At 40.3% G+C, this 25,094-nt stretch overlaps 1 protein-coding gene and 1 non-coding gene across 2 annotated transcripts in view; both read right to left on the bottom strand.

Annotated features, from left to right (window-relative positions):
• BTBD7 (BTB domain containing 7) overlaps nt 1–16,204 on the bottom strand; it is an 80,162-nt gene extending 63,958 nt beyond the window's left edge. The window contains exon 1 of the mRNA XM_028098613.2: nt 15,998–16,204. The gene's annotated coding sequence lies outside the window, so the exon portion shown is untranslated. The remainder of the gene's footprint in view (nt 1–15,997) is intronic.
• Nucleotides 12,340–12,446, bottom strand: LOC114208960 (U6 spliceosomal RNA). Its single transcript, XR_003609200.1, has one exon. It is a non-coding gene; the product is annotated as a U6 spliceosomal RNA (small nuclear RNA).
• Nucleotides 16,205–25,094: the final 8,890 nt, after the last annotated feature.

Raw genomic sequence — 25,094 nt, 5'->3', positions numbered from 1 at the left:
CTTCGGCTCAGGTCATGATCCCGGAGTCCTAGGATCGAGTCCCACAAGTGGGGAGACTGCTTCTCCCTCTGACTCTCTCCCCTCTCATGCTGTTTCTCCCTTGCTCGATCTCTAATAAATAAATAAAATCTTAAAAAAAAAAAAGAAGTGGGTTTGATGATGAACAAGTTTTGAGAAATGTCAGCTAGGAAGGACTCTAGGAGAGACACCAACAAGGCCTCTTAGGTAAAACAAGAAGTAGAAAATTAGACAAAACTCAGCCTCATAATGATTAGTAGAGACCTTTCTTAGAACTATGATAAAAATTTTTCCTATCTCCTTCCTCAACCCCACTGCTCATCCTGTGCTACCCACCTACTGTAGCAGAAACACAAGAAGAGGATACTGCAGTCCAGATATACAAGACTGAAAAAGGTATTCTAGGTCCTGTTTATGCAATGTAAGTCTGCATGTTAAAACACTATTTTGCATTTGTTTAGGATATCTATAACAAAAAATTAAGATAAACCCTATGAAGTCCTTATCATAGAACATAGCACAAAATTGGTGAGGGGATGATGGAAAGGAAGAAGGGAATGATGATGATGTCTCTATCTTGCATGACTGGGTGGTTAGCAATGCTGTGAACCAAGAGGAAACACAGGACATGCAATCTGTGGGCGGACTGGGAATAATAAGGATAATGGGTTTGAGGTTCCAGAGAGACATACCAAGAAAGAAGTATTATAAACAGTGCATACATAAAGGAAGAAGTCTAAAAACAAGAGTTTCCTAATACTGATATTTTCAGCTCTAGAGGTAACACTCAAATATGTAGTACAATATGGCATTCTCTTGATATTTCATTTACTTTTTTTTTTAAAGATTTATTTCAGAGAGAGAGTGTGGGAGAGAGGAGGAAAGGGAGAGAGAGAATCTTAAGCAGACTCCCCGCTGAATGCAGAGCCCAACGCAGGGCTCGATCTCACAACCCTGAGATCATGACCCAAGCAGAAATCAAGAGTCGGATGCTTAACTCACTGAGCCACCCAGATGCCCCATAATTTATTTACTTCTCAGGATATGATTTATAAATGTCCTATCGATGTTTGCAAAGATAGAGTCTAAGAAGTGACACTGTTCTTTTTTTTTTTGAAGCTCTACACCCAACATGGGGCTTCAGCTCATAACCCTAAGAGCAAGAGTCACATACTCTACCAACTGAGTCAGCCAGGTGCCCTGACACTGTTCATTTTTTGAAGCCTAAAGCCATTTCTGGCATAACTGCATTACTGCATAGTGCCTGGTCAAACAAGAGTGATATTGAAGCTCTCCTCCAATCCTTAACATGTCTGAGTCCATGTGTTCTCCTAACAGTACCTAACTCTCATATGTGCTATCAATAAGATATACTAGATATTAAAGCATTTATTAACTACGATTTTTAGACATCACTTCTTGAAACAGATTCTCTTTATCAGTTGTTTCATTTCTGCCTTCTCTGAACAAAGATAATTTCCTTTGGGTTCACCGAGCCAAGAAAATTATACCTTAGAGGAAGAGGCTATGTCTTCCATGTGGTAATCATTATTGGAATGAATGTCTTGTCAGCAGTAATATTTTGCCAGCATCTTTCACCCCACAAATGAATAGATGTATGATATTTTCTAGAATCATTAACAGAATATACAAATAAATTTCCCTAACATTTTTTCCATCTTAAGTTTTCCCTTACTTTTCTTTCTAAAGAGATTATCTTAAACCAATCCATTTCTTTATATGGGTACTAGGTACTGGTTGAGATATACAGGTCTTCATTTGACTCCTGAGTCATTTCCTTAAAAAGCATTTCCTGCCCCTACCTCGGGGCCTGCTATTCCCTATGCCTGAAACACTTTTCCCACAAAGTCCTTACATGGCTCACTCTCTCATTTTATTCAGATCTTTTTTCAAGTGCCATGCCCTGAAAGAGAAAGCCTCATCCTCTAAAAAAATAACATGCCTTGGGGCGCCTGGGTGGCTCAGTCATTGAGCATCTGCTTTTGGCTCAGGTCGTGATCCCAGGGCCCTGGGATTGAGCCCCACATCGGGTTCCCTGCTTGGGGAACCCTGCTTCTCCCTCTCCCACTCCCCCTGCTTGTGTTCCCTCTCTCACTGTCTGTCAAATAAATAAATAAAATCTTAAAAAAAAAACCCAACATGCCATTTTATCCCATCATTCTCTATCCCTTTCTTCAGTTTATTTTTCTCTACAGCACTTTTCAGCATTTGAAATTATATACCTGTTTCTTATTAACAGTCTCACAATACAACGTAAGCTCCAGGAGAGCCAGAACTTCATGTATTCAACATTAAATCCTCAGCACATAAAACAGTGCCTGACAAATATGAGGTACTGAGTTGAAAATTACTGAATGAAATCAGTTTTTTAAAAATAACATTACAGGGCACCTGGGTGGCTCAGTTGGTTAAGCGTCCGCCTCCCATTCAGGTCATGATCCCGGGGTCTTGGGGTCGAGCCCTGCATCGTTGTCGGGCTCCCTGCTCAGCAGGAAGTCTGCTTCTCACTCTGCCCCTCACCCCGCTTTCATGCTCTCTCTCTCAAATAAATAAAATCTTTAAAAAAATAAATAAAAATAAATGTTACATAAGGAAAGACTTGTTTTTAATTATTCTTTGAGCTTTTCAAACCAAAAACTGTTTCTCAGGATCCACTGGATATAGTCTAAGCCTCATAGAAGAGTGTGTTTTAAAAACTGCACTAGTAAAATAAATAAATAAATAAATAAATAAATAAATAAATAAAAACTGCACTAGTATTTGGGAGGGAAAAAAAATTTTCCTAAAAAAAAAAAAAAAAGACGCCTGAATTACAGTATACATACAGCCTTAAGTATGAGACTCTGTTGAGATGTTTCAAAATACACAAACAATAAAGCAATTATTTTTAAAAAAAATGCACTGATTCCTGAAAAATTAAACACTGAATTATCATATGATCCAGCAATTTCACTTCTGGCTATTAAAAAAATGAAAATGGACTCGAACAGCTACTTGTATTCCCATCTTCATAGCAACATTATTCACAATAGCCAAAAGGTGGAAGCAAACTAAGTGTCCATTAGACAGATAAATGGATGAACAAAATGGTACATAACATATAATTCAGCCTTTAAAAGGAAGGCAATTCTGATACAACAATGTGAATGTACTTAAAGCCAAACAACTGTACACTTAAAGCTGGTTAAAACAGTAAATGTTATTATATATACATATATATATACATATATACATATTTTAATGTTACATATATTTTTTAACCACAATTTTTTAAAAAGATTTTATTTATTTATTTGAGATAGAGAGCACAAGCAGGGGGAGAGGGAAAAGCAGACTCCCCGATGAACACAGAGCCCGATGTGGGGCTCGATCTCGGGACCCTGGGATCATGACCTGAGCTGAAGGCAGACGCCTAACCAACTGAGCCACCCAGGCGCCCCTTTTAACCACAACTAAAAAAAGGTAAGTGGGAAAAATCTCCATTAAAACAGACAGAAAAGCAATGTCTTTCCTTTCTTTATATTCTTTTAATGACTACAGTGGGAGTATCTTATAAGAGGACCATATAGTTTACAAAGTGCTTTTCACACAGTAATCCATTTTATTCTCATATCAAGTCTTCAACGTAGACAGGACAGGCTTCGTTCTCTGATCCCTGAATGAGGCAGGGAAGGCAGAAAGGTGAAGCGACTTACCCAAAGTAAAATATACTGTAAAATGGCAGAGCCAAAACTGGATCCTAGGCATTCTTTTTTTAAAAAAACTTTTTATTTATTTATTCATGAGAGACAGAGAGAGAGAGAGAGAGGCAGAGGGAGAAGCAGGCTCCCAAGGAGCAGGGAGCCCGATGCGGGACTCGATCCCGGGACTCCAGGATCATGACCTGAGCCGAAGGCAGACGCTTACCCATCTGAGCCACCCAGGCGCCCGGATCCTAGGCATTCTGATCTGTAATCTACTGTTCTGTCTCAACAAGAAAGTATCTCAAGTCTTCAGTCCTACACCAACCTTTCCAAACAGAACAGCCATGTCTTCCTTAAACTCTATGTTCTTGTTACTCAAGTCTTAAATTGCTAAAGTTTCTATTTCATTACTCAATTAAGATTAAATAACAGATCTTAAATTTATCTCCAGTGTTCTGCATTGTTGGTGAACAATAACAAGTATCAACCACCCTAGTGACTATACTTCTATTTTCTTCTCTATTTTCCTTCCTATTACTTGCTTTTTTCCTCCTTTGCAGAAGATACTTTTGCAATTTCTGTAATAAAGAAAAACCCTGTAATAAAGAAAAACCCTGCAGAAGGCAGATGCTTAACCGACTGAGCCACCCAGATGCCCCCCAACCATCTCTTTAAAGAAGCTCTAATTTCTTTCAGAGGGAAATGGTATTGAGAAACCACAATCTGGGTGCTATGGGAGCTAAGTGCCTTTTTAGTACACAGAGATAGGTAATTTTATACACACAAAGCTATATAAGCACGTACACAGATACAAACAAATACATGAGTTTATACTGATGCTTCCAACTCATTTCAGATTTGTAGGGTTTTTACTTAATCTCATTGATCCTTCAGCTGTTTCTCCTTTCCTATATGCCAAAACCCTATTCTCAATGCTGCCTACATAACTATTCATTTATTTTATCTCACAGTATACACGCAACAGCTGAGAGTTAAAATGTCAGTACTCTCTACCATCAACAATATGATAAAGAAAATCAGTTTACGTTTATTTTTTGCAATTTTTTTCTACTCTTAGGATATTACCCAACCCAAGATATCCTACAAATTACCATGTATGTCAGTCACTTGGAGTAGTTTACTCTGTGTATCACTACCTGGAAGAACACTTGCTAAGTTTTATGTTACTTTTGATTTTTAGGCATTGCATTTTTAACTTAATTGTGACATAATTCTGTAAAATATTTAGATGGGTTTAAAGTCAAAACCACAAAATAAGATATATTCAAAGACTAGATGCTCTCCCTGTCTACTCTAAGTTCACCCCTCCCTGCCCGATAGGTAACTTCCCTACCCACACCCCCCCAAATGTTAAGAGTTCCGGCTCAGACTTGAAACCACTCTAAAACAGGTCCTTGGCAACCTCCAAATTATTCTTGATGACCCTGATATCCTTCTGGCCATAATCTTGGGACCAGATGGGCATATAAAAAGTTACCTTTACTAATACTGCTATATAATACCCCAAATTCCCTCTTTTTTGGCTATTAGCCAAAGGCTCCCTAATAGAAGCAATAATGAAATTAGCTAGTAACTTCCTTCTACTATCTCTCTACTCCAGCATCTAATTTTAAGTAATATATGTTTAATTACAGTTAAACCTATGAGGCAATTAGTGAGTTTATTCTACTTTTTATATATTCTCCCCACATTTTTTATAATTAAACTTTATCTACAGAATTAAACTATTGAGTGTTACACACTATACTGTCTTTCAATCTTAGTTCCACATTAAAAAATATATTTAATGTCCATTACCAGTTTAAAAGTGTTCTTCAGAATACAGGTCCACAATCCCTTATCAAGTAGAAACCTCTGGAGCTAGATATGTTCTAAAATGCAGACTTTTTCCCTCCTCTTTCTTTCTTCTCCAAGAAAGTAATATGGTATGTGGATTATTTACTGTAATTATGTAAATCCTCCCAGTTAGGTTTAGCATAGCACCCCATAATCTACCAAATTAACATTTTGCAGTAAAGTATATTAAATATTTAAACTAAGCTATGATAGGGGCCCTGGGTGGCTCAGTCATTAAGCGACTGCCTTCGGCTCGGGTCATGATCCCAGAGTCCTGGGATCGAGCCCCACATCGGGCTCCCTGCTCGCCGAGAAGCCTGCTTCTCCCTCTCCCACTCCCCCTGCTTGTGTTCCTGCTCTCTCTGTCAAATAAATAAATAACATCTTAAAAAAAAATAAAAATAAACTAAGCTATGATAGTTTAGATGCCAAATGAATCCAGGTCATATCAGTGTTTGCCATCAAATGAGTCTCCCTAAAAAATGGTTTTCAGAACTTTTGGAAATTCAAACTATAAATAAAAGTGTGGACCTATAGCTAGTAGCTCAAGATCACATAATAAAAACAGTATTTCCCCTACCCAACCACCACCAAAAAAGTCAAGTCAGAAAACATTTTTATGTATATTAAATGAAGATATCTTTTTTGGTATGGCTCACATATATATTAAATTTCAGGTGTACAACACAGTGAGTTGACAATTCTGTACATTACCCAATGTTCACCATGATAAGTGTAGTTACCATGAAGATATCTTTTAAAATGGCATTTTTCTATAAAATTCCATGGTATTACTGCAAATAGAGATTACTTGTTAGAATTTTGCTTAGGAGAATCTTATTAAGCCCATGTGGGCTTTTTCTAATATAACCTATTGTAATTCAAAACAGCTGTCAGGCCCCTGCTGATACTTTTATTTCCTATTAAAAATGCATTCTTAAAGGAATATAAAAGTACATCACATTCCACTAATCTATGCAACATTCTTTTAAGTGTAACCATTAGAATTTTTAAACTAGAAATTGAGGGAAAGAATGCAAAGAAATGAGATGAGCCTGGTTCTTAGAACTTTGGTTCTACTACAGAGAGTCATAGCTTAACTTTAGGGTGGGAGGTATCTGTGTTTTTGATAATAAAATGAAACTATATATTCTCAGTTTCATAACTAGTTTCTAGTTATGAAATACTTCTTAAATAAAATGCCTACTTTATAAATGTATATCTCACATGGTCTGAAATTTGTTATCTCTTACCTGTTTAAATGATTTAAAAAAGATAATCTCTGAGGAGTCATGAACAACCTAGGAATAGTCGCTATGGAAGTCTCATAGATCATCATTCTAAATAGGTTAAGAAAATCTAAACCAGTAAAAGAATCATTAAAAGAGATATTCAATTATTAAAAATAATTTTTAAGCATAGCTAGAGTCATCTCCCCTTAACCATGGGTTCACCCTCCGCAGTGTGTATTGTCAGAAGGTAAACAGCTTAATGCGTCACAATGCCTATGGTCACTCACCTCACTTCATCTCATCACACAGGCATTTATTTTATCATCTCACATCATCACAAGAAGGGTTAGCACAGTACAGTAAGATATTTTGAGAGGGAGGGATCACATTCACCTAACTTTTATTACATTATATTGTTAAAACTGTTCCATTATTATTGTTGTTGATCACTTCTTGGCCTTTTGGCCAAGAAGTATTGTTGTTCATCTCTTAGTGTGCCTAATTTATAAATTAAACTTCATCCCAGGTATGTATATATATAGGAAAAAACTTAGTATATATGGGGTTCAGTACTATCTGCACTTTCAGACATCCACTAAGGGTATGGGAACATATCCCCTGTGGACAAGGTGGAGGGGGGTGCCTATTGTAACTACAAATTACTATGGTGAAGTTAATTTATTTGACTCAAGCCAATAAATGGTGACGTATACTGAGACAGGAATTTTAACTCTCCTTGCCCATCCTTCCTTTTCTGTCAGACTTTATTGTTGAAGCATGTGACAGAACTATGACTTTGTAATTAAGGCTATAATGAGATTTCTCTGTCATAAGCTATTACTAACATTTGCTACAATTCATCTAGTTCTGCCACAAAGCTTTTTTTGCTTACCAGAAAATTCTCATGTATAGTCTCAAGCAAGCAAGAAATATTTTGGGAAAGTCTGAAGACAAGAATAATTAGGTCTTATGAAGCACATTATGGAATTTTTCTCTAAAGAACACTTCACAAATAAATCCAAGATAAAACAGACCTGAATATACTTTCAAAATATAGGTAAAAAATACACATATTATACTTGAAGTTCTGGAATTCAAGTATCCTAAAGAAGGAAGGAAGGAAATTGCACAGTAACAACACAATTCATTATTGCTCCTTCCAGGACTCCAACATTAGTAAGACTTTCATAAAATTTAAGGGACTGTGGCCAGAGGAGGCTGTCAAACTTTTTATCTACGTGAACATTTTTAGAAAATAATTAAGGACAAGCAAAGAACACTTTGTATTATCTAGTCTAACTGAATTCTCCATTTCCCTTTAGTTAAAAGACAGTAACATATCTCATGTTTATTTAAAAATTGTTTACAAAACCCTTTTTCATGTTATTATTTCAAACTAACAACTCATTGCTGAGTATCTATAATGCAGCAGACACTGTGCTCCATTCTGCAGGCTTTGGCTCAAAGTACACGGAGTTATGTGGAGGAGTCAGACATACAAGCAAGTGGGGGATTACAGTAGAGTGCAACAGGGCTGGAAGAGTGGGCCAAAGCACTAAGGGAGTGAGTGTATGACTACTGGTAAAGGTCATATTTGAACTGGGTCTTGAAGAACAAACATGACTGTATCGAATGAGGAGACTTTTGATGCAAATAACTCCAAAGAAATGGCTTCAACAATAAGGAATTTATCTGTCAGGTGGAGAAATCCCATGGAAGGGAAAGCCCCAAGCCCCAGTACAGTATGTCTAAAATGATGTTATCATGGACGTACATTCATTCTCTCTGATCTTCCATCTTCCAGGCATGCTTCATCATCCCTTGTGGTCACAAGACAGCTGCCAGTGGCAACTGGGGTCATCTATTCTCTTGTTTATATATAATAAGGGAAAAAGTCCTCTCCCCCAGAAATAGAATGTCTCCTTCCCTTCAATCTGACTGGGACAAATAACAGTTTACAGGGAAATGTCTTGAACTGACTAGCTTGGAGTAATCAAAATCTACCCCTGGAGTTGGTGATGAATCATCTCAGAGTCTCCTGGATAACAAAGAAAAAGAACTCCAAGCACTGGGATAAACACATGAAAAACAGAAGCACAGGAAACAAGAAACAGCTTGGTATGGCTGGAGTGATGGGAAATCTAAGGTTGGACACGGTCTACAAACTCTCGTGAGCTTGGACTTTATCCTATAAGTAATGAGAAGTCAACACAGGTTTTTTAAGTAGGAAGATAACATGCCTGAATTTATTTTTTTTTTTTTAAGAAACAAATGTGGTAGCAATATAGAGAACAGAGAAGGAACGGAAGAGTGGAGAACAAATGGCAGAGACGTTGGTAGGCTGTTCAATAAACAGTTCACTGGTAAGAAGTGGTGACAGGAAGGGAAAGAATTGAATAGCAAACAGGAGATGGCAAAGCTGCTTTGTAAAACATTGTATATTTCTGTGTAACACACACACACACACACACACACGGAAAATTAAGCCCCAGACAGGTTAAATGGTTTGCTTAAAATCACAAATCTATAAGCAGTAGTCAGAATCTGAACAGAGGTTTGATTCTCAGTCCAATGTTCTACCTAAAAACTCCAACAATGCTCAAAAAACTTTTTTTTTTTTTTTAAAGATTTTATTTATTTATTTGACAGAGAGAGACACAGCGAGAGAGGGAACACAAGCAGGGGGAGTGGGAGAGGGAGAGGCAGGCTTCCTGCCGAGCAGGGAGCCCGATGCGGGGCTCGATCCCAGGACCCTGGGATCATGACCTGAGCCGAAGGCAGACGCTTAATGACTGAGCCACCCAGGCGCCCACAAAAAACTTTTTTGAATCCTGTGATGTAAAGGATGCTCTAGTGATTCCTATTTATTCCAACCTTAACATAATGTTCACTACATGGATTCACTATCAATTTACTTAGCAGTACATTATACATTTTTGAAGTTTCTATGTTATTTGATAGTGAGGATGTTGTGAAAACTCAATTTGTAATGTCAAATTTACAGACTGTCAAAGGATTCTAAAAACCACTGCAGTTTGCATTAAAAGAATTTTGAACTTGTTTTGCAAATAAACTAGGTACTGAATATTTGAAATGCATTATAAATCTGGAGCCAACAGGCACCTGAAAAGTTTCTTCTAAGTTATGCCTCCCTTTGAAATTTTGGATTCTGATAACCAACTTCCACTATCATCAATTTGAAAGATGTTGCCTCACTTTTTTTTTTCATTTTTTTTAATTTAATTTTTTTATTGTTATGTTAATCACCAGATGTTGCCTCACTTTTAAAGACACTTGTTTTAGAAAAAGTCACTTACCTGTTTGTTTTTACAGCGGTGAAGTCTGATTTTGTTTGGTTACCAATGTACCGAGACTGGATTAACAGGGAAGATGGTTTAAAATAAAAATAAATGTTTTCCATTAAAAAATTATAAGCAAAAATACAGTTTTTAGCTTATTGGCTTAAAGCAGACTTAAGAGTCTGCTTCTGAATTCAATGAATAACTATAGGGAGCATCTGTGTGCCTGGCACTATGTTAGATGCTGGGAATACAGCTGTGAACAAAATCATACTATAGTTATTCAGGCATATATTTGTATGATTATTTGATTAGTGTCAGTCTTCCCTACTGAATTAACTATAGTACTATTTTTCTTCAGCCAAAACATGACTGCAAATGTACACAGATGATGCCTAAAACATCAACTGGGCATTAACGTGTTATTTTGCTGATGACAGCAGAATTTTCTCTGTCACCAGGCTAGAGACACTCTCAGCACCCATAACTGAGTTTTTTTCTCTTTCATTAAAACATACCTGCTAAAACACTCAGCTAATCAGGAATATAAGAACACTATTTCAATACAATAAAGGAAAACCCACAGCTGTCATCATACTGAATGGTCACAGATTGAAAGTTTTTCCTCGAAGATCAGGACAAGACAAGGATGTATATTTTCACTTGTATTCAATATACTTATGGAAGTCCTAGCCAGAACAATTAGGCAGGGAAAAGAAATAAAAGGCACTTCTTCCTTCCAAAACTGGAAGGAAGAAGTAAAATTATTTTTGTTCAAAGACATTATCTTACGTGTAGAAAATTCTAGATTACACACACACACACACACACACACACACACACACACACACACACCTGTTAGAATAAATGCTTTCAGTAAAGCTGCAGGATAAAAAGTTAACACACAAAAATGAGCTGTGTACATTAACAATGCATAATCCAAAAAGGAAATTAAGAGATCAATCCTATTTGTGATAGTATCAAAAAAATAAAATACTTAGGAATAAACTTAACCAAGTAGATGAAAGATTTTTACACTGAAAACCACAAAATGTTGTGGGAAGAAATTAAAGATACAAATAAATTGAAAGATATCTGGTGTTTATGGACTGTGAGACCTAATATGTCAATACACTCCAATCTATAAATTCAATGCAATCCCTATTAAAAAAATCCCAATGGCTTTTTTTTTTTTTTTGCAAAAATTGAAAATTCCACCCTGGAATTCATTTGGAATCTCAAAGGACCACAAACAGCCAAAACAATCTTGAATTAGAACAACGTTGGAGGTCTCACACTTCCAGATTTCAAAAATTACTATAAAGCTACAGTAATCAAAACAATGTGATACTGGCATAAAGACAGACTCACAGACCAATAGAATAGAGAGTTCAGAAATAAACCCTTGCATGGTATAATCAAGTCATTTTCAGTGAGGATGCCAAAACCACTCAATGGAAAAACACAGTTTTTCAACAAATGGTGCTGGGAAAACTGGATATCTGCATGCAAGGACCTAAACGTAAGAGTTTTTTAGGGAGAAAGCTTCGTAACTTTGGATTCGGCAATGATTTCTTGGATATAACACCAAAACATAAGCAACAACAACAAAAAAACTATGTAAGTTGGACTTCACCAAAATGAATCAAAGGCCACTCAACAGAGTGAAAAGGTATGCATGGAATGGCACATATATTGCAAATCCTCTATCTGATCAGGGATTGATATCCAGAATATATAAAGAATTCCTACAACTCAACAAAAAAGCAAACAACTAGATTAAAAAATGGTAAAAGAACTTAATAGCAGGGCGTCTGGGTGGCTCAGCTGGTTAAGCGTCTGCCTCTGGTTCAGTTCATGAACCCAGGGTCCTGGGATCCAGCCCTGCATGGCCCTGCACTGGGCTCCCTGCTTGGTAGGGAGCCTGCTTCTTCCTCTCTCTCTGCCGCTCCCCCTGCTTGTGCTCTCTCACTCTGTCAAATAAATAAATAAATCTTCAAAAAAAAAAAAAGAACTTAGTAGGTATTTCCTTTTTTTTTTGAAAGTAGAAAATTTAGTAATACTATTACAATATGGCATGAAACATCAAATAATTAATGGTTACTGAGTATTTGAAGAATCTGGAAAATATGGTGCCCTCAGTCACCAGTAATCAGATCCTTGAAGTGTTTGTTTAATCATTTCATGTATTTGTGCAAGTACTGTGCACAATGAAGTGACCAAGACACACAACAGTCCAAATGCTTCATGAATTTGCATGTCTTCCTTGCGCAGGAGCCATGCTAATCTTCTCTGTATCATTCCAATTTTAGTATATGTGCTGCTGAAACAAGCAAAATAGATATTTCTCCAAAGAAGATATACAAAAGGCTGATACACACAAGAAGAGATTAAACATTAAGGAAATACAAATCAAAACTAAAATGGGGGCACCTGGCTGGTTCCGTCGGTGGAGCATGTGACTCGTGGTCGTAGTTGTGAGTTTGAGCCCCATGTTGAGTGTAGCAATTACTTAAAAAAATTAAGTTAAAAAAAAAACTACAATGATAAACTACTTTACACCCATTTGAATAGCTATTACCAAAATAACAGAAAACAACACGCGTTGGTGAGAATGTGGAGAAATTGGAGCCTTTGTGCATTGCTGGTGGGAATGTAAAATTTGGGGGGTATATACCCCAAAGAAATGAAAGCACAGACTCAAACAGACATTTGTACACTCATATTCATAGCAACATTATTCATAACAGCCAAAAGGTGGACGCAAACCAAGTATCCACTGACAGATAAATGAACAAAAATGGATGTACATACCTACAATGAAATAGCATTCAGCCTTAAGAATGAAGGAAATTCTGACAGATGCTACAACATGAATGAACCTTAAAAACATCATGCCAGTCACAAAAGGATAAAGACTGTATGATTCCACTTACATGAGGTACCTAGAGTAGTCAAATTTATACAAACAAAAAGTAGGTAATGGTTGCCAGGGGGCTGGGGGTAAGGGAAATGGAGAGTTAGTGTTTAATAGGTATAGAGTTTCAGGAGGGAGAAATGAAGAGTTCTGGGGATGGGAGGTGGTGATGGTTGCACAACAATGTGTATGTATTTAATGCCACAGAACTATACACTTAAAACTGGTTAAAATGTCAAATTTTATGTTTATGTACATTTTACCACAATAAAAACAAAAACAACACCTGCCATGCATCCTTCCTACGGACTCTATCCTAGCCTAGGTTCTCATCTCTTCCTATTTAGGTAACTGCAACAGCTACTGTCATCGCTGGTTCGTTCCATTCTCTCCTCATTCGAACTCAAACCTGTAGATCACCGACAGGTTCATCTTGCTGGTTTATCACACTAATATTTGGCTTCCAATCTTACAAAGGCTCCCCATATCTTGCCCAAGAAGATGAAAATCCAAATCTCCTCGTGGCCCTGGGTGGCTCAGTCGTTAAGCGTCTGCCTTGGGCTCAGGTCATGATCCCAGAGTCCTGCGATGGAGCCCCACATCAGGCTCCCTGCTCAGCAGGAAGCCTGCTTCTCCCTCTCCCACTCCCCCTGCTTGTGTTTCCTCTCTTGCTGTGTCTCTTTCTGTCAAATAAATAAATAAAATCTTAAAAAAAAATCCAAATCTCCTCAATCTAGTACTCAAACCCTTCCAGACAGATATCCTTCCAACTGTGTGTTTTTTTTCCTTTTAGTTTCCCAAATCCAGCTGCCAGCTCATCCTAGTTTCCCTCCATTCCCCTCCCCCAAATCTAACCTCCACATCATATTCTGTCGCTTTTCCCTCACAGAGTAACTGCTCCAGTATCTCTGTAAATCTAAACCCTCATAGGCTAGCTCAAGTCCCAAGTGTTCCAGGAAGTTCTTTAGACTCCTGAGGCCTCGCTCATCTCCCTCTAACCAGAACACCTACAGCATTCTTTGTATTAATAGAATGTACTAGATTGTCTCCTAGACTCATAAGGGTACATCTTATCTTTCCCGAGGGCAAAGTCTATATATTACACTTTTTTTTTCCTCCTCTCACAACTAATAACGCAAAACACAAAGCAGATTTTCAATAATCACCAGGGTAACTGAACACAAGGTACAACTTTGATATGTGCGTTTCACTGACTAGAACATGATCAGAATCATTTGACATTATTGCATTTCTGAAGGTTAATCTGTGACACACAACAAAGAAAACTGCTGTAATTCAATAAGAAAATACATGGAAACTAGGCAGTATAACCTAGCAAACATGGGTGTTTTAAATCTTAAAATCAGAGTCTGATACAAAACTTGTTTAAATGCTGGTATTGGGGCACAGAACAGAATAGTTAGGCTTTGTGGGACAGAATATTGACTTACGTATGGGTTTTACTGAATGCATGCAAGAATGAGCCATGCCTATAACTGGGTGAAAATATAGTTATAGGCCTATGAAAACTCAAAATGAAATGTCAGTTTTATTAAATTTAGGTTAGGGAAAACAATCTCATCAGTTACTTGTGGTAACTGAGGGTAGCTGTCAGAATCAGAGTGAGGCGCTTTCTCATTTCTGCTTTCAACTTTACCGCACAAAGACCTAGGGATGGGCACGAGTATTGGTGGTGAAGAATGCAATCAGTGAGGAATAACAGGCTCAGAAGTCTGGTGAGAAGAGCTCTCTAAATGGGGGCGTAGGGAGGCCCAGATCCTAGTTTTGGCCCAATCCCCAGCCAGTTGTAGGACCCACAGCAAGTCATTCATCTCCCTGGGCCTAGTTTCTCAGCTTTAAAACAAGTCATACCAGATCTCTAAAGGTTTTCTGACTCCAAAATTCCAGGACAAGTTTAATCACAGCTTCTATTAACATGTATGATTCTTGCTATTTCAAATCTTTCTTCCACATTTCCGGAAGAAAGTAATGTATTTCAACAATCTAAAAGAAACAGATGCCATTCAGAGACAAAAGATTCTGTTAGTTGAAAAAAAACTAAGTAATTCTGTAAAAATGCCTATTTTCTCATGACAATAAGATGTTTTGGCAGAAGGAACATTACTCTGGTAAAGATAACCAAGACTGCTTCTGTAAATTAGGCCTAATCCGGTATTATCTGTATTATCTGTGCTGGTATGCGAAGGGGTGCTATTGTAGTTCAAAGCAGAAACAACACTCCCCAGAGCTTCTCCAAAAAGACGGTGAGAAAGTTCTCATCCTCGGGGTAAGGCTAGTAAACAGCTGTGCAAATGATAAGGCACTGAAAATTCACGCTTTTAGCCATTCAAATACTCCAAGCACAGACTCCTTTATCAAACACCAGGTATTGTCTTCCTCCCAACCTGTCAAAACGCAATTCCAGTTTGATCCCGGAACAGTAACTTACCCGGACGATCTAACTTCTCTCCCCTCCCCGGCGCAGCCGTCCGCAGGCCTGTTCCCTCCCCTATTCCTGCCGGCCGCTCTCACGCCCACCCCGGGGCGGTCGCAGCACCGCAGCCGGGTAAATACGCGTCCGAGTCTCGGGAGCGGTTTCCCGGCGTCCTGGGAGCGGCGGGTCCCGCCCCTCGAATCCCGGAGCCGGCCAGGCCGCCTTCGCGGCCACCTCGGGCTGCTCTCCCCGCCCCGAGCGCCACACCTCGCGCCTCTGCCCCCGGGACGACGGCGCACAGCCCAGTCTGCCCCTGGGAGCGCACGGGCACCGGTCAGTCCACCGCCGCCGCCGCCGCCTCAGCCTAAGACCGACGACTGCCCTCTCCCTGCCGGCGGCCTGGCGCCCCCCGCGGCGGCCCAGCCCAAGCCCGGCGCCCCCACCTCCTAGGCACAGCCCCTTCCTTGCCGGGACGCCCCGCGCCGCGCCGGGCACAGCCTCGGCTCCCAGCCTCAGAGACACCGAGGGACACTCACCCCGGAGGTTCCTCCCGCCGCTGCTGCTGCTGCCGCCGCTGGGACCGCGGCCATCGCTCCCGCCGCCGCCACCAGCACCGCCGTCCGCACCGGCGCCAGCACCCCCGGCCATCCTCCTCCTGCCGCCGCCGCCGCCGCCGCCGCCCTCTCCGCTCCTGTCAGTGGTTCAGGCTCCAGGGCTGCTCCAGGTTCCCCTCGCCGCCATTTTGACTCCTAGAGGGAGCAGGAGGGGCTCGGCTCGGCGCGGCCCTGGGGCGCCTGCGCGGCGCTGCGGAGCCGGCCCTAGCCCCCGCCCTTCCCCGCCGTCGCCGCGCCTGCGGTCACATGGGCTCGCGGCGCGCGCGCTCGCGCGCCGGGCCGGGCCGGGCCGGAGAGGCGGGTTCGTGGGCCCGGCAGCGGTCCAAGCCGAGTGCGCGCGCATTATTCCTTCTCCACTCTGGGGAGCGCAGCGCGGGACGCCCGGAGTTTGAAGCTCGTTGCGACATCCTGCTTCCTTCGGGGAACTGTGACAAATCATTAAATGTATCAGAACGGAATTATAATAACTACGTTACTGGACGATCAGTTCTACCAATTCATGCTGCCATTTGGCCGCCGGCGTCCTGATCGATCGCACAGCTTGCGTTCTTGTCAGAGAAGGCAGCGCTTCCGCGGAAAACTCCCTTCTGACGATCTTGGCGTTTCGGCGGCTTCTGGGCAGTTTATCTTCACCTCTGTCTGCGTGGTGCTTTTACAGACAGCACCTTGCTACTTGCCATAGCAGGTTTAAGACAAAAATCTCGAAGAAAAGTTTTCCTCAACAAAATGTCTCCGTAAATGAGGGACAAGAATTGATGAAAGCGCATAATCTCTGCTTGGATGAGCCAAATCGCCCTTCCCTGGATGCCCCTTGTCTGGGAGTTTGCAATAATTCCAGCGATGCCGTGACAAAAACGCCTTATATTTATTAAACACCTTATAGTGCTTAAAACACCGTTAAATACATGGCTTCGTTTGAACACCAAGCCACCCTTTGAAGTAGTCGGGACAGGTATTCCGGTTATAGTCGTTTTACAGCCAAGAAATAGTCCCGGAAATACTCAGTGGTCTGCCCTGGGGCACACACGCAGCATTAATAAGTAGGCGTGAGCAAGCCCAGACTAGAAGGCCAGACATTCTGACCCTGGTCGTCAGGCACATCACCCCTCACGGTTCTCAGGTAGGGCTTAGAAATACCCGATGTATTTGTCCTCTGCGAATTTATTTAAAATCCTCTTAAAAGTATTTTCATTTTCAGTCCCCACCCACCCTTTGAGAAACAAGCTTTCCAAGTCACAGCGAGTCTTTCTGTTGTTCTCAAACCACCTCTAAGCTTACAAGAATAAGAGCACTTTCGCATTTTGCGATGTTTTTAATCATCTCTTGGTCTTTTATTATTTTATCCAAGCGTTTCATATGTGGTTGGAGAATTTTTTTTTTTTTACATCCTCCAACCTTTATCCAAAAATGTAAAAAGTGTTAAAAATGTGTAATCCTGAGCTTCAGATGCTGACTTTGAACCTCATAGCAAATGGGGGGAGAGGGTCAGAATAGAAGTTAAGCGTTCCTCCCACTCCTGGAGAAAAGGGAAGACCCAGGCATGGTATAGGATTAGAAGAACACTAGGGTCCTATGGAGAATGGGACCCCCTTCGCTCCTGAGGCCCCCCCCCACCTCCAACCCTCCTCTTCAATGGAGAAGACCCATTTAAAATTACTGAAACTTGCACAGGAATCTGGTCCATAGCATATGTGGCAGGCAGCTAGCTGACCAAAGAGGACTTATGGCCTGTCCCCCTGTTTCTTGGCAGGCAAAATGGGGTGTAACTCAGCTTCCACCTCCTCACTCCCCTCTTCTTTGCTCTCTTCCTCAGAAACGCCATTGCTTACAGCAATAATCTGGTGCTGCCAGGTGATCCACACAGGACCAGAATCGGACTTCAGAAGGAAGGTTACAGGTGGTTGGAGCTGAAAGTCAACCAAACCGAGCATGAGTTGGCAGGACAACTTGAGGTTGGTCACAGGGACTGCAGTCTCCCAGTGGTCATGGTTCCAGGCCACGAGTTCTATCTACCACATCACACTTCTCTTTGAAGCCTGCTCCATGAGGCAAAGCATGGTCAAAGCCAATATGTGCCCCACATTATTCTCTTTTTTAACATTAAAGGTAAAAGAGCAGGTATGGCTAGAGAACTCATCACCAAAGAAAAAGCAGAGTGGGGACCTGCAGACCCTTGACATACCCTGCCTGACTCTGGAACAATGCGGGGGCTGTGTTGCAAGGTAGTTCCCATTAGTTTATCTTTGTCTTAATCAACTAAGTATTGCATTAACGGAAAGGGTTGTTACATGCAAACTAAAAATTCTGTTGTCCATACCCCTTCTTGATAATTCATTAAAAAAGATCAGTCCCCATCATTACACTTTCTCACTTATACTTGAATTTGGTTCTGTTTCCTAGACACAGTTTAAAAAAAAATTAAAACCAACAACAATAGAAATCTAAAATTCTATCAAAGGCTTTTTGGTTTTGTTTTTAAGGGAGGTGGGCAGAGGGAGAGGGAGAGAGAGACTCTCAAGCAAGCTCCACGGCCAGCATGGAGCAGAGGCGGGGCTGGGTCTCACCACCCAGAGATCATGATCTGAGCCGAAATCAAGAGTCGGATGCTTAACCAACTGAGCCACCCAGGCACCCCTATCAAAGGCTTTTTGAAACACCAAGTGAGGTCTGCTCTTCTACCTTGTCCTTTTGTCCATCTGCACATTCAGAGAACTCTAGTAGACTAGTGGGTATGATTCGCCTTCACAAAATCCAAGCATAAGTGTTCCATGATTTTTTCCACCCTTTACTTCATCCACCTTGTGGTTTCTTGTTATACCACTTAGCTACACTTTCAAGATACTGAAGTAACTCAGTTTACACAATCATCAGAGTTTAGATGTGTCTAGTTTTAGTCCAACACATTTTTTAAAGCCTCCAATACCATGTGCCAAGCACGGTGCCCATGCTCAGGCTAAAAAAATAAGTGATTCTTTGTCCTTGAGGAACTTAGAGTCTAAATAGGAAGACAGACTGGGGGAAAAATGGCTAGTGCTAAGATAATATTCAGTAGTGGTGAACAGAATAGGTCCTAGAGTCATACGAATCTAGGTGGACATCTGACACAAACCAGGCCAATCAAAGTCGTTTCTGGAAATTTCTGCCAGGCTATCCTAGGATATGTTTCCTCTTAATCTATATCTCTGGGATTATGACTTTAGAGGACAATGTAGATTTTCTTCTTCAGCTCTGAGGAGAAAGCCAAGAGCAGTAGGAATGAACACCACAAGCAGAAACAGAGAGCCTATAGAAGGGGAAGCCATGACATCATTTGAACTTTGGGGCATGGCTGTGCCCTAAACAAATCTACCCTTGGTTTTCTTGTGTTGATGAGCCATTAAGTTGCCCTTACTTCCCCCCTTTTAAAATCTTAAACTGGTTGGGAGTGGGTAAAAACAGTGGGATTCTGTCACTTGGAATCAAGAGTCCTGAATTTGTGTTCTGTTCCTCCTTCTGCTCCCTCCATCAGCAAATGGTACCCCATCCACCCAATCCACCTGGCACCTATGCTGAAAACCTGAGTCATTCCTTTCATTAACTGTGTATACTGTTTTCTGCTACTCCATTCTGTTCCTTCCTTTTTCTATCATATATAACCATCCACTGAAATCCCTCCCTAGGCTCCTTTCAGAATACAGTTTGGAAGCTGTGTTTTTTGTTTGTTTTTTGAGAGAGTGAAAAAGAGCAAACAAGTGAGGGGAGATACAGGGGAGAAGAAGAGAGAGAATTCTAAGCAGGCTCCATGCTCAGCGTAGAGCCTGACTTGGGGCTCAATCTCATGACCCCGATACCATGACCTGAGCTGAAATCAAGAGTTGGACACTTAACAGACTAGCCACCCAGGCGCCCCAGGAAGCTGGGTTTTTGAGATCATGATAAAAAGGAAAATTCTATTTCTCCTTATGCTTTGCATATAATGATTCTGTTTCCAAGCATTTTTCTGAATCTCCCGGAGTCTAAAATATTAAGTGAAATGAAAACACATGTGTCAAAGTGCCCAGAAGAGTGACTGGTACCTTGAAAGATGTGAAAGATGTGTTGCCTATCCCAGGAAGAAAGAAACATTCTTATCACCAGAGACAGAGAGTTCGAGAGTCAAAGATTAGGGGAAATGTATACAAACAAATCCTGTTCAACTAAGCCTTATCTTCCGAGTCACTTTACAATTAACCGCTCTGACTCAGGATACTTTGTATTGTCCTATTTTCTCTATTTACTACTCTTTGTCCAGCTTAGTATATAGGTGTTTTGCTCCAGCTGCTTCTTTGGGTCTTCACTCTCCTATGGCAATTCCCATGTACATGCAAAAATTGGTATGCCTTTCTCTTGTTAATCTGTTTATGTTGATTTAATTCTCAGTCCCAGCCAGTCCCATCTCTAAGGAGATAGAGGTAAATTTTTGCCTCCCCTACACATGAATGCAACTACATTTAAAATATGAATTTCAGTTCAAGTACACAATAGGGAGAGTGAAAAGACAAACCACCTGATAGGAAAAGATATTTGCAATACATAAAAACAAAAAAGGCTTATGTCCAAAATATATAAAGGATTCCTACAATTTGATAAGAAGGCATCCCAATAAAAAAAATGGACCAAAGATTTGAACCTGTGAGGAATCCAAATGACACAAACGAAAAGGTGTTCAATCACGTTAGTATAAAGGAAATACAACTTAGAGCTGCAATAAGATAAAATTACAGACTCATCAGATTGGTAAAAATGAAAAAAAAAAAAAAAGACAATTTCAGGTCCTGATGAGGATATACGTTAATAGGAACTCTGTACACTTCTGGCGAGACTGAGAATAGGAAGAACCATTTTTTAAAAAAATTTTATTTATTTATCTGACAGAGAGATAGAGAGAGCACAAGTAGGCAGAGTGGCAGGCAGAGGGAGAGGGAGAAGCAGGCTCTCCGCTGAGCAGGGAGCCGGACGTGGGGCTCGATCCCAGGACCCCAGGATCATGACCTGAGCCAAAGGCAGACGCTTAACCGACTGAGCCACCCAGGCGCCCTGAGGAAGAACCATTTTTTTAAAAAAATTTATCTGTTTACTTGAGGGAAAGAGTGGGGGGGAGGGGCAGAGGGTGAGGGAGAGAGAAACCCAAGCAGACTCTGGACTGAGTGTGGAGCCCAGTGCGGGGCTTGATCTCACAACCCTGAGATCACAACCTGAGTTGAAACAAAAAGTCGGACACTTAACTGACTACCACCCAGGCACCCCTAGGAAGAACCATTTATAAAAGCAGTTTGGCATTATGCAGGAAAGATGAAAATTGGCTTGTTCTATGGCTCAGCAATTCTAACATTAGGTATATAGAGAAACTTATGCCCATGTATACACAAGAGTTTTGAACAAGAAGGTTCATAGCAGCATTGATTATATGATTCAAAAACTGATAACAATTTAAATATCCATAAATAAGAGCAGGGATAAAAATGTAGTATGTTAATGCATTACATGAAATTAAGCTATAAAAAACATGGATGAATCTTACAAACATGATGTTAAGCCAAAGAAGCAAGACACAGGAGTGATCACACAAGATAATACCATGTATTGTGTTATTGTATTCCATTCTTTCTAAGATATATATATTTTTTACATTTTTTAACAATGCTGACATATGTTGACCAAATTTCAATTGATGACTTCTTAGCACTGGGTCCTGATATAGTTAAGATATTTTCTTTTTTCTCAGTGAGACATTAAATAATGGCATCTTAAATTCTATAAAATTAAAAAACAGGCAAAGCTTGGGGCACCTGGCTGGCTCAGTTGGAAGAACAAGTGACTCTTGATCTTGGGGTCGTGAGTTCAAGCCCCATGTTGGGTGTAGCGATTACTTAAATAAATAAATAAACCTAAAAAAATTAAAAAATAAAACTTAACATTGTGTTCAAAAAAGAACAGGTGAAGCTAAACCATTTGGTTTAGAGGTATATAAACCCTAAACTATATGGAAAAGCAAGGGTGGGTAATGGTGATAGAATCTCAAGTATTGAAGATGCTATGGAACATTCTGAAGGTCTAATTGGCAAGGGTACAGCCAATCCTTAATCCTTTGGACAAATGTATTTCCCTCACGAAACCTAGAGATGGAATTCACCTCAGTTTACTCAGCATCCTTCTTCAGGGTGCATTCTCACAGATTGTCATGATCTCACATCCATTTCCCACCTTCCTTTTTCTTCATTACATCCTCATTTTTCCCAATCAAGTGTTCTGAGTGGGATCAATCCATGCTTTATACCTGGTTGCCTGATTTAAAATTTTCAGCAAAAGCTATTCTTCCCCTGACTTTAAAAATTAGGTCAGGGGAATCCGGATAAGTAACCCCCTCAAGAACCAGGATGTGGTGAAATGTTTGCTAGGACTTCTGGAAGAGAAAATCTCTTCTTCCACAGAAGATGCTCGAAGAGTCTTCCCCTCTTCCATTGAATATGACTAAAAAAGTATATAGCCCTAGGAGCTCTTTGCAACCATCTTGCTCCCTGAGGGAAGCCTGCCTTAGGGTAACATTAACTTGTACCTTAAGAAAAACTAACATCCTTGTGACATCATTAGAGATACTTAAGCAGGCTTTACCTGAAACTAGTCCAACTTCTGGCCTTGGCAATTATGTGAGCCAATTTTATTATTAGGTTTTCTGTAACATTCATTCAAAGTCATCTCAACTGATACGTATATTATTTCATTTAATCTCCATATCAACATTCTAAGAGAACTATTATTATACCAATTTTGTCTGAGACTTTGCAGTTAGTAAATGATAGTGCTCAGGTCTGACCTTTGATCTTTTGGCTTTGACTGCCAATGTTTCAACATCTAGCATAACAGAAATCCATTGAAGAATTTCTGGGTGTGGTTCAGGAAAGGAAGAGGAACGTCAAATTTAAAAATGAAAAGGTGATAGAGGAAAACTAAAAAAGTGTTCATCACATGTATTTTTTTTTTTTTAAAGACTAGAGCAGTTCTTTCTCAGGGTTCTTTGTAATAATGGAGGCTTTTGTTGGATCTCTCATTAGCATTATGCTGGCAATTCAAAAGTATGTTACTGATGTTACCAATTGCATTACACTGAATGTTTCCCCCACCTTTGCAACTCTTCTGCTTTTGCTGCTTGCTTTATTTGAGTTTCTCTGTCTTTGAGGTCACGCGGTTGTAAAGACAGACACAAATAGACCCGGAGAGACGCTCTGCATTCTGCAAAGACCTTTGGTCCTTGAATAGCGATTAAAGGTGTTTTTCTAGAAAGTAGAGAAGTCAAGATGTTTGGACCTGAGGTGGTACAGTCTTAATTCATTATATATAATTTTCTAGAACCCTAATACCAGTTTGTTTAGAGCATGAACATTTATAAAAATCACATTAAAAATAAGTCAGTGGCTGAGTGTGCCTTTCTTATTCATTGTATACACAGAACTCAGAAATCAAAAAGCCTGATCTCGAGGCTACAGCTCTAATTAGGCCCTTTTATACAATTGCAGCAGGAAGGTCCCATATTGTAGGTCACTGAGAATATATTGAATCCAGGGCCCACTAAGCCCTTTATTGAAAATTGTAGAGGTTTGAGTTAACAGTGTCAGTCTTTTTGACTTGGAGAAATTAAACGGAGTAAGGTTGTTTGTACCTGTAATTTGAGAAACTAAAAGTGCCACCTCCTGGGGTAGGGGTAGGCGGCAAGGAGCTTAATTGTGTTGTGGCTGAATTTGGAGTCAGATTTACTGACACTGTCAGAAGTAATTTTAAGTTTTTTTTTTGTCACAGAGGAAGACCTAAAATGCTTGATTCTCACATCAACAGCATTCTAGTCTAAACTTTTAAGATTGGGAGTGGTTCAGCCAGAGTTGTCTCTTATCCAGCTTGTTCTTAGCTTACTTCAGCATCATTTGTTACCTCTTTTTTTAAAAATTTTTTTATTGTTGTGTTAATCACCATACATCACATCATTAGTTTTTGATGTAGTGTTCCATGATTCATTGTTTGTGCATACACCCAGTGCTCCACACAGAACGTGCCCTCTTTAATACCCATCACCAGGCTAACCCATCCCCCCACCCCCCTCCCCTCTAGAACCCTCAGTTTGTTTTTCAGAGTCCATCGTCTCTCATGGTTGGTCTCCCCCTCCGATTTCCCCCCCTTCATTCTTCCCCTCCGCTATCTTCTTCTTCACATATATTGCATTATTTGTTTCAGAGGTACAGATCTGTGACTCAACAGTCTTGCACAATTCACAGCACTCGCCATAGCACATACCCTCCCCAATGTCTATCACCCAGCCACCCCATCCCTCCCACCCCCCCACCACTCCAGCAAACCTCAGTTTGTTTCCTGAGATTAAGAATTCCTCATATCAGTGAGGTCATATGATACATGTCTTTCTCTGATTGACTTATTTCACTCAGCATAACACCCTCCAGTTCCATCCACATCGTTGCAAATGGCAAGATCTCATTCCTTTTGATGGCTGCATAATATTCCATTGTGTATATCTACCACATCTTCTTTATCCATTCATCTGTTGATGGACATCTTGGCTCTTGCCACAGTTTGGCTATTGTGGACATTGCTGCTATAAACATTGGGGTGCACGTACCCCTTCGGATCCCTACATTTGTATCTTTGTGGTGTTACCTCTTTTTAATTAAGAAAAGGGGGGAGAAACCTGAAGAAAAAAAGACTTGACTAATAGTTTTTTAAAGAAAGATTTTTTTTATAAAGGTTTTATTTATTCATTTGACAGAGAGAGACAGAGCAAGAGAGGGAATACAAGCAGGGGGAGTGGGAGAGGGAGAAGCAGGCTTCCCAAGGAGCAGGGAGCCTGATGCGGGGCTGGATCCCAAGACCCTGGGATCATGACCTGAGCCGAAGGCAGACGCTTAATGACTGAGCCACCCAGGCGCCCCATAAAGAAAAAAAATTTTTTTAAAGATTTTAGTTATTTGACAGAGAAAGAGAGCAAGCACAAGTAAGG

The sequence above is a fragment of the Eumetopias jubatus genome, unplaced genomic scaffold, assembly GCF_037043125.1.
Source record: "Eumetopias jubatus isolate StellerSeaLion01/CBP00866 unplaced genomic scaffold, mEumJub1_p1.0 scaffold_7, whole genome shotgun sequence".
Taxonomy (NCBI): domain Eukaryota; kingdom Metazoa; phylum Chordata; class Mammalia; order Carnivora; family Otariidae; genus Eumetopias; species Eumetopias jubatus.
The sequence above is the reverse complement of the archived record's forward strand: the minus strand, read 5'-3'. Positions and strand labels throughout refer to the sequence as shown.